Source organism: Epinephelus fuscoguttatus, linkage group LG21, assembly GCF_011397635.1.
Source record: "Epinephelus fuscoguttatus linkage group LG21, E.fuscoguttatus.final_Chr_v1".
Lineage (NCBI taxonomy): Eukaryota > Metazoa > Chordata > Actinopteri > Perciformes > Serranidae > Epinephelus > Epinephelus fuscoguttatus.
This window is the reverse complement of record NC_064772.1, coordinates 25250963-25265405: the sequence shown is the minus strand read 5'-3', so window position 1 is coordinate 25265405 and position 14443 is coordinate 25250963. Positions and strand designations below refer to the sequence as shown.

Genomic DNA, 14443 nt, shown 5'->3' with positions numbered 1-14443 from the left:
GAGAAAGTCATCAGTCTTTAGTTAAGCAAAGGTCTAAAGACTTGTGAGTCTAAGACTCCACATGAGGGTGTCCTATTTTATATTGCAGCTGTACCACCCTCCTTAAAATGACATCACAATGGGGTCTAATTGCCAAAGACTGTTCACATTTCTCATCCTTTTGTGCACATGTAAACGCACGCAGACCGAGTCTCTCCTGATTGAAATAATCATCACTTGCAGCCCTGGAGGTTGTGTCTGTTCATTTTGTCGGAGCTTCTACTTCTGGCTGTGTTAAATTTTAAGTCAACGCTTTGCTCTTGGAGACATGAGACCTGGATAACGTAATTGTGGCGGAGACGGAGAGACTTGTTGACAGATACAGATGAAAGCACAGGCAGGTATGCAGGAAAAATGGAGTGCTAAATAAGGAAAGGGCAGGTGGTGGGAAAGCAACTAGCACAACCATGTACAGAAAAGCCGGGAGGCAGGTGTGAGGTTCAGCAGACAGACAGACAGACAGACAGATGTTATAGATGATAGAGAAAAGTGATATCTTTGTTTAAGTAAGATCATAAAGTTTCTGCTTAAAGCAGGGTGCGTTTTTTTTTCTTCTTTCCTCCACATTTTTTCCCTTGCTTGTTTTACCTTGGAAGCAACTTTAATGCTCTCTAGCAGAGAGCTACTGTCTAGAGTGACTCATTTCACAATGCTCTTGTTTTTCCGCAGCACTTTATATAGCACTTAAAGTTGTCATTTGGAGTGTGTTTTTCCCCACTAGCACTTAATGTTCTGTATGGGTCTCATTTGCAGTTTGAGGCTCAGTCTCTCCTCATTCTCTTGGTGCATGTATATACAGCCATCTGTCTACCTGCTACTCTGTCTGCCTTCCTGCCTGCCTGTCTGCCTGTACCTGCAGGCCCACCCTTCTCTCTGTCTCTCTGAATGAAGTGGTACAATAATCCATCTCAGGGGGAAAGGGACAGATCCATAATGTATGTGTGTAGCATGTGTAAGGTATGATGTGTGTGTGTGTAGTTTCTGATGCTGAGTGCTTTCCATTGAATCTCCGAGCTATGCACTAAATGTCACTGCCTGCTGCGACGACTCACTCCCCCTTTCCCACCCTCCACTCTTATCTTTTATGTTTTCTAACCTGAATCTGTCTCCTGACTCATACCTGTTTCTTCATAACATGCAATTTTCATCCTATTTTTTTTTTGCTGTTAGAATATGTGTATGGATGGTTAGATAGATGACATGGATGGATGGACACAGGACACTACAGAGATGTATGGACAGAGATGGAAAAGAGACGGATGTCAGCAGTGTGTCAGCGGTTTTGATGAGTTGATGGCAGAGCTGACACAGCATTGGGAATAAGAGGCCAGCCCTCTGCTTATCCTTCTATCCCTCCCTCTTCCCCTCTTTCCATCCATCTATCCATACTGTCCATCTATCCCCTGTCAAACTGAGTTTCTCTTGCCAAGGGCAGAGAAAGAGGGATGGCATGGAAAAGTAGGGCTGGGGCACTACTGGGCAGTTTTCAAACTCTCTTATTGTTTGAACACAGCACTTATTGCATAACCTGTGACTCTTATTTTTTTCCCTCTCTCTGTCTTCTTACATCCACATCTTCTCTTTCTTGCACTCAAAATATGTTTCCTATGTAGCTAATACTGCATTTTTTACATTACATTTCTGTACGTTCCAATTTTTAATTTTAAGTTGTGGCAACGCTGTGGATAATGTGCAGTTAGGTTTGTTTGTTTTTTGAAAAGATTATCTTTTTTGGGCTTTAGTGACAGGACAGTCAGAGGCGTGAAGGGGGAGAGAGCGGGGACAACTTGCACGAAGGGCCATGGGCCAGAATCAAGCCTGCGCCCACTGCAGCAGGGACACTTCCCCGTACATGGGACGCCCGCACTACCCACTGATCTACTGAGCCCCATGTATGGTTAGGTTTGGGCACAAAATCAACTGGTTTTAGTTAGTAAGAGAGATCATATTTTGGCTTCAAGTACCTGGTTTTGTCGCCACAACCACAGCTGGAATTGTTCCGATGTCACCTAAAAAAATACCCTGTCATTGCCACAACTTCCTCCAGAAATGTCATGTGTCGTTAAAAAACACAGCTGGTCCCTAAGTACATTTTCAAACAAGACATCAGTTACTTCCGTTACTTTTAGAACGCTGGTCCTTCAGCTCCGAAACAGCAATGGTTGTTGTTTGGTTCTAATAACAGAGATAACGTTAAACCTATCAGTCTGAAAGAAGCCACGGAGCTTGTGGCTCGCTAAGTGGTTGGAGAAATGCTGCCGTTGTCTACGGTGGAGTCTAAATAGGTGGAGGAGGACTCGCTGACAGACATATTTCAGACTCAGGACTTGCATTATGCCTGCTACACGCTACACGCTGGTACTCACTAATTATCGTCTTTCACGGCGTGTGTGATGTCATTGGGTTATTCTTGTCCTATTTTTATCACTTTTACTATTATTTGTGTCTGTTCATGTGCCAGCTGACATGTTGTTGTAGTCACCTAAAAGCGTCATCAGATGGCAGGAGCTGCATTTGAAGCGCCATAAGTAAACTATCAAGCTACCTTATCTTCCACAGGAAGTTTTTGAGAAATGTTTCAGAATAAAAGCCTAATTGGAAAATGGAGGGATTCTCTCAGCCGAGGTTATAAGGGGCTTTTAATTTGAAACAAGTGTTGAGTTTGAAATGACGGTGCGATATGTTAACTTTACAAAGACAATGGAGCGGATAAAAAGTAAATATATAAACACACAGAGGGATTAATAAATAAGGACCGTCTATAATGTAGTTTGTTTCAAATGAAGCTGGGAGCCTCTGCAGCTGTGGTGAGTAAAAGCCCGCCCCTATTTTTAATGTTATTACTTTATGTCCGACCGTGAGGATGTACCATTGTTTGCTAGCTTGATGCTAATGACAGTAACGTTAACTCAGCGGGTTGACAAAGTGCCTCTGCTGTTTCACACCATCATTTCCCCCTTTTACTCTGTGTGGTAACATCCTTAGAGGAAATATTAAAAACGCTGGGGTGTTGTTGTCATAGCTACAGTTGTCTACGGCAGCAGATCGTTCTGTGTTTCTACTGGTCAGAGTGACGGCTGTGATGGGAGAATTGGATCTCAGTGAAGTGGTCCACAACTTTAATTTTGGAGACAAAAAAATGTAGGCTTAGCGCCCTGTGGTCCATCGCCCAATAGGAAATGTAGAATACTCAAAAGTACTTTAAAAGTGCTTGAGTTACTTTTCTCAGGGAGTAACGGTGGAAGTACTTTTAAAGTAATTGAGTTACTTTACTCAGGGAGTAACGTAGTAAAGTAACTGGTTACTTTTTTTTTTTTTTTTTTTTAAAGTAACGCAGTAACGTACTTTGATTACTTTTAAAGTAACCCTTACCCAACACTGGATCTGCTGCTTGACTTTTTGGCAGCCACCCATCTCACCTAGGCCTCACTCCATCCAACTGCTCCTTGAGAAACTCAGCTCAAATACATGTAATCTGAATAATATCAGTGTCGAAATGTTGATATGATATGTATGAAACACACAAATGCAACTTATCTGCGGTTTGCAGAAATGTATAATGCCAAAATTTTCTTGTGGCAACTGGGCTGTAATCAGACTAGCAAAGGTTATAGCCCTCTCAACATGATAGCTTCTCTTAGGTCAGACTTCAAGCTACCTCTCTGCTGGTGTTTTAAATGTATGAAGTAACCTATATGGTAGCACTTAGAGTATGGGTAATTTATGGGATGTCTGCACACCAAAACATCTGGACTTCTCTCTATGCAATAAATCAGTGCATGTAGTGTGGAGCAGTGGCTGACAAGATGACAGCCTATTAGGCTAATATTCATTTCATGTGATAGACAAAGTTATTGGACGTATTTCACCAAAGACAGATACCGTTAACGGATCACTGCTTGCTGAAGGAATTCAGTTACAGTAACAGAAAACTGGTGATTTTTGTCACATTCTCTTCGTTTAGACTCAGTTGATGCTGAGGAACATGTTTTTGTGCAATATCGGTGTCATATTAGGATATATGCAAACCCCGTCACAGGAGATGGATTACAGTTTTGACAATAGCAGGTGGCCATCGTTAAAAGTTAATCACATTTATTTCCTAAGCTCAACCCTGTATGTGGGGAAAACAGCAAATGTGATATGTCCTTTTATTTTGGTTCATTATTCTTTTACTTTTTAAATGGAATTGAAAAGAAAAAACCTTGAAACCATTACAAATACTACCTGCTCTAGTGTGATAAAGAGTAATCGGTCACACTTTATTTGAATGGGTGTGCATAGCACTGTAATAACATCATTATAACCCTGACAGGTCCTGACACCTGTCATGACCATGGAGGAGTCTTTATGAATGCCTGTCTCTGTTGTCATTAAATGGGTTTCACTCTCAGTGGTTTCCGTGACATGATAAATACTTCTAAAAGAAGTAAAGCCGCAGGACGCCACTCGTTCTGTGATTTCAACACAAATTTGTTGTTCAAAATGCAGCATTATTGGGAAAACAACAGGGTGCATTCTCTGGAAGTGTCGAAGTAAATTGTGTTTTACTGGAAGTGGCCTGAAAGACAGAATGTATTAAAAATGCCTAATGAGAACGCGCTGTCTCTGTAATTGGTCCCTTAGGAAGGAGAGGAAGTGTGTCCTCCAGTGTGATTGGTTGCCCCAGTGGTTGTGAGTTTCAGTCTGGCAGGTCAGTGGCTGTGACAGAGTGCATGCTTTGCTCTTTGATACTCTGGTGCAGAATAGTGATGCTGTTGCATATGGAGATGCTGCAGCATTTTCCTGACCAATAGACCAGGTCAGGGAGAAGCTGACTTTGCTGCCCTTCTTACACCCAGGCGTTTTTCCCAGGTGACAATCTTTGTTGGACTCCACAGAGCCTGAGGACAAATCATCAGCAGAAATAATAGGACACATCCTGGGAGAAATCACCATCTTCACCCACAGTGGACGAGCCCTAATTCTCCTTTTAGTATTGATGCAGCAAAGTCATATTTTGTGTAAATATATTTAGTCTTCAAACTTTTTTAAGTCAAGTTGTAGAGGGCTGCTTAAAGGAATACTTGCCTACTTTCAACCAGCTTTGTATCATCACAATGTGGGTAGTATGTGTAAATGAACTGTGGTAAACTCTTACAAGTGCCCAGATCTCCCTGCTCATCTCGCAGCTCAAATCCACTGAATGACTCGTTTTGGGTTATCCAGCAGATTTTCCCTGCCTCTTGGGCTGCTGCTTGAACTACAGATTGTGGCTTCGCATTTTCATATCTCCACCACAACAGAGACAAAAAGTATAGAAGCGGATTGAGAGGACGAGCCACCCCTTTATTTCTCCCTCTCTGTCTGAGACTCAGGTCAAACTCAGATCAAACTGTAAAACTAGGCAGCGCTGCTCAAATGTTAACCAAGATTTTGTTACTGTATTGCTATTTTCATGCCCAAAATGTTTCCTTTAATATATTTGACTGCACCGTTTGCTTAAATAAGAGAGTTTGTGAACAGGAAGTGGCGCCATACTGTTTCCTGTATTGTAAAACAGAGGTTTAAAAACTGAGATCAAGCAGTCAAACTAAGCAGCGCTGATCTGCATTGCCGATTTTAAATGTTTTCAGAAACATGTTTTTGCTTGCCAGTGTGCTGTGCAGTGTACGTCCGGGGACATATTGGTCCCCAGATTTTGATGCAGAGTGAGCACTCTTGACTTTCACACTCTGCTTCGGTACAGACAGCTGCGGACGTGATGCATAAGTTTCCGAGAACATAAAATGTACATGATACTCTCTCTTATGCTTGGAGGTGGTGAATTTGCAGCTCACAGGTACTTAATATGACAAAGGCTCTTGCTTTTGTTTTCCTAGTTAAGGCAAAACATGTTGGTGTACATTTCTGATCCATCGTTAGCACTGTTAGCTTGTTTACGATTTTACATGAATGCTGCTGTCACACTGAGCATCCCACTGAGGCCCATCAAACTTTAAAACTTTATATGGGAAAAAAGGATTGTCAAACGGCGTAATCTGATTCAACTGACCTAATTCTGAGTCAGGTACAACCCTAATATAACCCACCAGTAGCTGCGGTTATTTGTCTGGTTTGGAGCAGTGCATTCTGGTTGTTGTAGGTTTCCTCTTGAGCAAAAGCGATGCCACAGCACTTTTCTTGTGTTTCCTCTGGTCAAGTAGCGCCAGTGTCAAAAGTATCTGCATCTTCCAACTGCTCAGACAAAAGACCAACTTTCCATCAGTGAAATACTCTGTCAACTTTTTTATATCTTTCTTCAAAAAACAAAGGAAATCCAGCTACCTCCCCTTGCAACCCTGTAAGTTTCACCTATTTCTGTTTTTAACGCTACTCTTAACTAATGGAGATAAATAGAGGTTAAATCTAATCCAATAAGAGGCAGCGATCAGCATTAGATCAGAGCTGATTGAGCACATGATGCAACACTACTAAAGGGTAAGTACAGTATGTTGTCATGAGAGTTTGGGGGAAAGATAACCAAAGTGACCAAGCTTGCATCAGTGTAGTATCATACCAGTGTTTCTAATGTGATGTAGAACAGTCGGTTAAAACAGTCAGTTTGATTAGAAGGGTCCATTTCCGTCTTCAGTGCCTTACATATCTGCCTCGCAGCAATTTGTTTTTTGACTGCTGCTCAGCTTGCTTGTCTGAGAGCAGGGCAGTGAGGATAAAAGTCTGTGTGAGAGAAAGAAGAGTTAAAAATCTTCTTTTGATTAGATTCAAAACAGATGGACTGTGTGTGTATGGGCGTGTGTAAAGTGTGTTTGATAGTCAAAAGATATTTATGTGGTTGTGTAGCGTATGTGACACATGTATGTCATCATGTCTATTCCTATTCTGGTGTTAGTCATCAAAATTTGAGAGGCCTAGCAGATGGCCTAGAGAGCTGTGAGATCAGAGTGATCCGAATACGGGACTGTGTGATGTTTATTCACTTTTACATGCTTTGAGGTAACCTGGTTATTGTCAGCCTGACTTTTTAAACATTGTGTAAATGAGAAACCTTGGGATAAGGGATTAAGAGAAACCTAGGTAGCACTGCTCATTAGACATCTATAGATGGACCTTTTTTTAAATTTCAAAAGCACTTGTGTGTGACTAAGACCTCAAACATAAAAGGGATCATTCAAGCAGTGGTTGTAAAACCAGAAATGCTCATTAATTACCACCAAAATATTTAAATCCAAAATCTGACTGGAGACAAAACGCACCCAAAAACAAATGCTTAATAAACGTCAGGCTTGGATAAACAAATATGGTGCTGCGCTGAGGACAAATGTGATTATTGATCGGCTGCATGTACCACAGGTTTTATGGTAAACCAGATTACTGCACTCCACGGAAACACCTTCTGCGATTTCCTGCCTTAACCTGATTTCTCCCAGCAGCCTGAGTTTCCTGTGTCTGTGTACTGTAAGTGTGTTTTTTCAGTGTGTGCGAGAGAAGTTTTTGTATCTTATTAATGGATGGAGGAGCTAGATGCTAGAGCTTTGTGTTCGGCTAATCGTATACTGCACCTTTAGAGAGCTGCTAATGAGTCTATACTGCCTTGCATGGCACACAAACACACATACACACTCACGTACAAGTACACACACTCTTTGACAACGTTAGATACGAGCTGAAGAAGATCAGTTGCCATGGTTTTTTTTATTTGTCATCACAAATCTGTGTGTGTGAGAGAAAGAGAGGGAGAGCGTGAGGCTGCATACTGTACTTCTGTCCCTGTGTGGGATCAGTGTCACCGGCTGATGACCAGGAAGTAATGAAGCTTAGCAGCTGTTAATGAGCACATCGCCATGGCAACACACTACCTACATGGCTGTTGTACAGAGAGAGTCTTGAAAACACAGCAGTCAGGGGCAGCCACATCCAAATTTGACTCTATCTGCTGAAACTTCTTTTGTGCTAGTATTGTTTTATTGTGATGAGTCTGTATAATTTAAATTGTGTTGAGTCTTATGTGTGGAGCTAAGGGAGAAAAAAATGCCATACCAATTTTCTCCTAACGCAGAGATGAAGTAAAACAAAGAAACAAAAACTTAAGAAAATAATGACAAGCTGAAAAAACGGATTGTTTGCCAGAGACAGCATTGTGTGAAATGTTTGAACAAGTCAGCACATTAACTGAGATCCTTTTACACTGCATATCTCGCCTTGGCAGTGAAATAAAAACTCCCTCATTTAAAGCTAGAATAAAATGCATTCAACAACATTTATTTTATTTGTAGAAAGAAAAAAACACATGTAAATGCATACAGCACACACTGCCATTACCATATGATTAGATTTAGTGTGCAATATTATTTATTTAGGTGTAATAACAGCCTGTACAGCTTGTTTACATTAGTGAAATAAGTATCTGCCCAGAGAAACTCACTGGCCACTTTATTAGGTACATCTGTTCAACTGCTCCAATCATGTGGCAGCAACTCAATGCATTTAGGCATGTAGACATGGTCAGGACGACCTGCTGAAGTTCAAACTGAGCATCAGAATGAGGAAGAAAGGTGATTGAAGTGACTTTGAATGTGTCATGGTTGTTGGTGTCAGACGGGCTGGTCTGAGTGTTTCAGAAACTGCTGATCTACTGGGATTTTCACACACAACCATCTCTAGGGTTTACAGAGGATGGTCCCAAAAAGAGAAAATATCCAGTGATGCCAGAGGTCAGAGGAGAATGGCCAGACTGCTTCAAGATGATAGAAAGGCAACAGTAACTCAAATAACCACTGGTTACAACCAAGGTCTGCAGAAGACCATCTCTGAACCAACAACACGTCCAACCTTGAAGCAGATGGGCTACAGCAGCAGAAGACCACACCAGGTGCCACTCCTGTCAGCTAACAGCAGGAAACTGAGACTACAATTCGCACAGCTTCACCAAGATTGGACAATAGAAGATTGGAAAAACGTTGCCTGGTCTGATGAGTCTGGATTTCTGCTGCCACATTCAGATGGTAGGGTCAGAATTTGGTGTCATGGATCCATCCTGCCTTGTATCAACGGTTCAGGCTGCTGGTGGTGGTGTAATGGTGTGGGATAGATTTTCTTGGCACACTTTGGGCCCCTTAGTACCAACTGAGCATGGTTTAAACACCACAGCCTACCTGAGTATTGTTGCTGACTGTGTCCATCCCTTTATGACCACAGTGTACCCATCTTCTGATGGCTACTTCCAGCAGGATAACGCACCATGTCACAAAGCTCAAATCATCTCAAACTGGTTTCTTGAACATGACAATGAGTTCACTGTACTCCAATGGCCTCCACAGTCACCACATCTCTATCCAATAGAGCACCTTTGGGATGTGGTGGAACGGGAGATTCACATCATGGATGTGTAGCCAGCAAATCTGTTCCACCTTTGTGATGCTATCATGTCAATATGGACCAAAATCTCTGAGGAATATTTCCAGCACCTTGTTGAATCTATGACACCAAGGATTAAGGCAGTTCTGAAGGCAGTGGGGTCCAACCTGATACTAGCAAGGTGTACCTAATAAAGTGGCCAGTGAGTGTATGTCATTAACCACAGCCACATATCAACAGTGAGAGAGTAAATGTTTAAAGGCAATGGGCAGTGAAATCGCTGTCCAGGCAGCATCGGACAGTTGCCTCAGAAACCAGCACATTTTCACCAGTTTAGACCGTTTTCCACCTCAGAGCTGCTCACCTGCTCTGAACAGGACAAACAAAACTGTTGACTTGGCCACACATAGTCAGGAGAGGGAGTCTGCAGAGAAAATACAACACTCGGTTTGGCGTAATCATAACCTGAATAGCGTACAGTACAGAGCTGATTTTCTTTTAATGGCAGGTTCCATTGAGCGCTTCGTGTCTGAGAGAAGTGTAATGAAACATGACTTTGTGGAAACCAACAACTCTCAGTGAACATTAGATCCTTTCAGCGTTAAAAAGGGTCAGCAGGGTCAGCGTGTGGACCAGAACGAATATAAAAGCACCCCTGTGTAACCTTGCGTCTGACACTTGAAAATCTTTGGTGACCTTTCAGCTGTGTTTAATAGAATACCTTGACATTGAAAATTTAATTGGTTGTTTTTCTCTAGCATACACCTGTCAGACTGAGAGTGGAGGTGGGAGGTTAGGACTCAAGATTTTTAAATAATTTTACATAGTTCTTGTCCTTTGTATAATAAATCAAGTCAGGTACAATGTCGAGGACTTTGGGGAGAATCTAATGTGATGATAAACTACATCCCTGCAATTTATGTCAAAGCACTCAGATGTTTGGAAGATAAATGCGGGCGTGAATACTCAAGACATATGGAATTGCAGTAATTAAGTGCCAGAATAATGAGTTATGGTTGAAGATCCTGATGTGTAATGTGTTCAGATTAATGCCTGAGTTTGTGTTTGTAACATTTTGCCCTAATAGAAATCTCTCTTTTCTTCTGCGTGCTCCCTGATGGCAAACTCTCCTCTGACATCTACAGGTAAGTGTCTCTTGTTGATTGTAGTGTGTGTGTGTGTGTGTGTGTGTGTGTGTGTGTGTGTGTGTGTGTGTTCCTGTGTCTGCAGATGCATTTGTACTTTCTTAATGATACCAAATATGTATTTTATCAACAGACTAAACTCTAAACTGCTTTTGACTCCTGACACTGACAAATAAATTAAGTTTTTTGCAGTAGTGGCTTGATTGCCCCTCGAAGAAAATTACAGTCATATTATTTTGTCTTTACAGGCCAAATAAACTGATTACATCAGTATGATTGCTTCTGACAAGCTGGAGTTAAATCCACATTGAATAGGGTTTTGATGGTTTTAACTTGATTTTCTTTTGATTTCGCCCTGAGCTACAGTTTCTGTATCTGCTTAGTGGCACCCTGCCAGTAATATCACATCTCCACATTCATTTTGCTGCCTACGTTGAGGTGGCTTCAGAAAACAGGAGATGAAATAACTTACTACTCTTATATTGGAAGGCTTGGTGGCAGCTGATTTTTTGTTGTTGTTGTGTAGTCATCTTTCTTTCTGTGTGGCGACGTGGGAGTGTGTGGCAGCTGGTTAATTCTTCACAGGCTCTTTCTCTCTCTTCTCTTAATTCTCACCCTCTTAAATTTCATGAATTTCTCTGTCCTTTTCTTTGTTTTCTCGCCTTCCATTCATCATTCATTCTGGTTAATTTGTCACACTGTTGCTGAGGTTGTACGGGTGCAACTTTGCCCGAGCCTGTGTTTGATGTGAACACTGAGCAGCATAAATTTTGAAGTGTTCTTAGTAATTACGAGTGCTACATGTCCAGCACAGTGGGCAAATTGGTGTTAAATTGCTATTTCAGGATTTGGATTGGCCTTTGTGTGTCGGCGTGTCCCCTTTGTCTGTGCTCTGTTGTCTGTCTGAGGTGTTTCAAAGTGAATTGCACGATTCTTTGTATTTGGCAAGTAGAAAGTAAAACAGATGGCCTTAAATTGTTTTTTTTTTTTGTAATGACAGATGCGTGAGTGTTCTTGCTTTTGTATGTGCTTGTCACATCTGTCCATGTGGAGATTGCGTCATTTGGCACACATTCTTGTGTACCTGTAAATGTGATTGTGCCAGCGTTGTCTGGCTGGGCATGTGTAATCATATAAATGCAACTGTGCTACTGACCTTGCTTTGTTCGGGGGCCACTTTCGCACAATGATAGGAGGCCAGGTTCAGGTGTAGATTTCAGGTGGGGGAAGCAGGGGACGCGTCCCCCTTAATGTTTAAAACATGTGCAACACATTGAACAAAGCAGAGGACTTCTATTTTGACAAACATTAAGATATTTAGGCAGAAAAAATGATGCAGAAAAGCAAAAAAAATGTCCATAAAAATTCACCATAATGTAGGAATTTTAGAGTTTGAGGCTCAAACTTTTCTTGCAGAGGACCCCAAAACCACCAATGTGTCCCCCCAAGTGATGAAACAAAACTTGCACCCTGAAGCCAAGGGCCAGTTAAATAACAAATAGTAATATTTATCAGTATATATAATAACTGAACTTCCTTTTCCTTTTTTTGTAATGTATTTTTTATTGGCTTTTAACATTTAACCTTAATTCTATGCGTACATCACATGTTCATGTTTGTGGCAGATGCCACTGTTGGCTTTTCAGCAAACCATTGGGCAACAAAGTGCTCTGTTTCATAGTTGACAAATGCGGTTATCTTATCAATTTTGTAAATGTCCATGGTAATGTCTGTCCATACCTTTAGGTTTGCACTCTCCTGCGATAACCATCCTGGAAAGAGTCTTTTTTCCAGCCACCAGCAGTATATTCGTTAACCACTTGATTTTCCACTTTCAGCTGCTCTTGAGGTTCATACCAAAACTTCCATCTCCCAACCTTTTGACATTTGCTGTCCTCACTCTTGTTTGCCAAGAGACAAATCTGGTCGTAGCAGCCCTGCACAGGTCAGGTATACGCAGGAGTGCTTCCAAGATTTGAGGACATTCGGGGCTTCGCCTGGAGTTCTGTTAGGGGGTCTGGGGGATCCTTTCCTGACAGAAAAACAGGCTCTATTTTGATGCTTTCTATGGCCTCTGGCACTTTACTTACATTCAAAGTACAAAAAAAATCCCAGTGTGAATTGATTTATTTTCATTGTGAATTAGAAGGCAGGCCATCGAGCACCGTATCTCACACGCTGTACGTTGAGTATTACTGCTGTTTTCGGTTTGAGAGCAGGTGTCAGTTTTATCTGTGCTTACCTGAAACCCTTGGCTTTAACTGAACTTCCTCAAGTTATTAATCGTATTCATCACCTTGTCTCAACTTATGTCCACCATGTACCGTGAAACACCTTGAGCTTGTCGCGATCAAGCACTCCTTAATGCCATTATACATTTATGACCACCTTGTAGGGACGTTCCGGGCATCGACTTGTCAGCAACTCATTAGTGAAAATGCAGGCAAATGGAGCAGCTTGATGCGGGATCCTGTCACCCTCCCCACCCCTGTCCCACCCTCCACTTTAATGAGCCACATTTGCAAGGTGTGAGACGAAAGGTTCCTAGTCCGTCCACATCAACATGACAGCTATTAGGAGACACCAACAGCTGGTGCAAGGTGGAATCAGGGATGAGGAGGTGAGGGAGGGAATGACAGACTGAAGGAATGAAGGAGGGGGAAGAGAAAAGAGGAAGGGGAGAGAAATGTCTGGAGATAATAGTACAGTGGGTGCAAGACAGCCACGGTAACAGACAGCGAGAGAGATGAGAAGTACAGCTGGGGATGGTCATCACGTTCCTTGGGCCACACTCGTCCTTCATGGGATGCATCACCTTGCTGGAGAATGAAGGACAGAAGAAGGGAGGAAGGAAAAGTAAGAGACAATGAGTGGGAAAAGGTGGGAAAGGGCTAAACATGCTCCAGTGGAGAACACACAAGTCATGCACAAGAGCGTCGCGGCACAAACATGAATACATAATGCATATACAACCGTGCCAACACTGGCATGTGCTATCATTGCAGCAGTCGTCTCATTAGTTCTGTCATTGGGAAGTCTGCTCAAGGCTGTTGCTATCATTAGTAATTTACGGAGAGTTGAAATAGTACGAGACCAAAAAGGGACAGAGGGAGAGAAAGTGAGAGGAGAGAGAGAGAGAGAGAGTTGGTAAGGAGGAATGGACAATGAGAGTGTCTTCACGCCCAAGGTCTGTTTCTTACCTCAATTAAAGAACATGAGGAAAAGAAGAAAAAGAGGGCAAATAATTGAAAAAGGAAGACCAAAAGATGCTGTGCTTCTTTGTGTCCTGAGGCAAAATATCCACTTATCGAGAAAAGTTGACCCCAACACCACGTATTAGCAGGTTACACTTTATTTTACGAACAATTCCGATAAAACTCATTAATTGGATTTCTTTAGGAGTTTCACACAAGTTATCACACCTCTTAAATGTGTGGCAAAACTTTATAACACCACTGCAACTCTCATAATCAGGACTAGGAATGTGACTTAATGTATGAAAGTCAATGATACAGTACAAGTAGGATCTTTTACAATCCGCTCCCTATGCTTCTCAATGCCACTGACACCGTTCACTTAGTACTTGCTGTAAAAATATTAAGTTCTTTCACTCCACTTTTTCCATCCATCTAATTTTAGCACATCACCAGCAAGGTTATTTTCTCCCTTTTCAATGAAGCTGTATGGCAGAGTCTGCTGTAATACATTAAAACAAGCTAATGTGTCTCTGCTGTGATTTTTCAACTTTCAGGAGAGAAGTGTGTGCCGTGTGCGGAGCTATTTGTCAGCCGGATTTGCGCTTTGGTACCTCTGATTTGTAAACTTCTTCCTGCAGTAAATAAGAGCGCACAATACCAGTGGTGTTGTTTTGCCGGTTGAGTTTTGTTGGCTTGTTGAAACATCAAAATGTCACTTTTGATTAT

The 14443-nt window shown here is 41.8% G+C and overlaps 1 protein-coding gene across 1 annotated transcript in view; it reads left to right on the top strand.

Annotated features, from left to right (window-relative positions):
* The window catches only part of cntnap2a (contactin associated protein 2a), a 462042-nt gene that overhangs the window by 104913 nt on the left and 342686 nt on the right, over positions 1-14443 (top strand). The gene's annotated exons all lie outside the window — the stretch shown is intronic.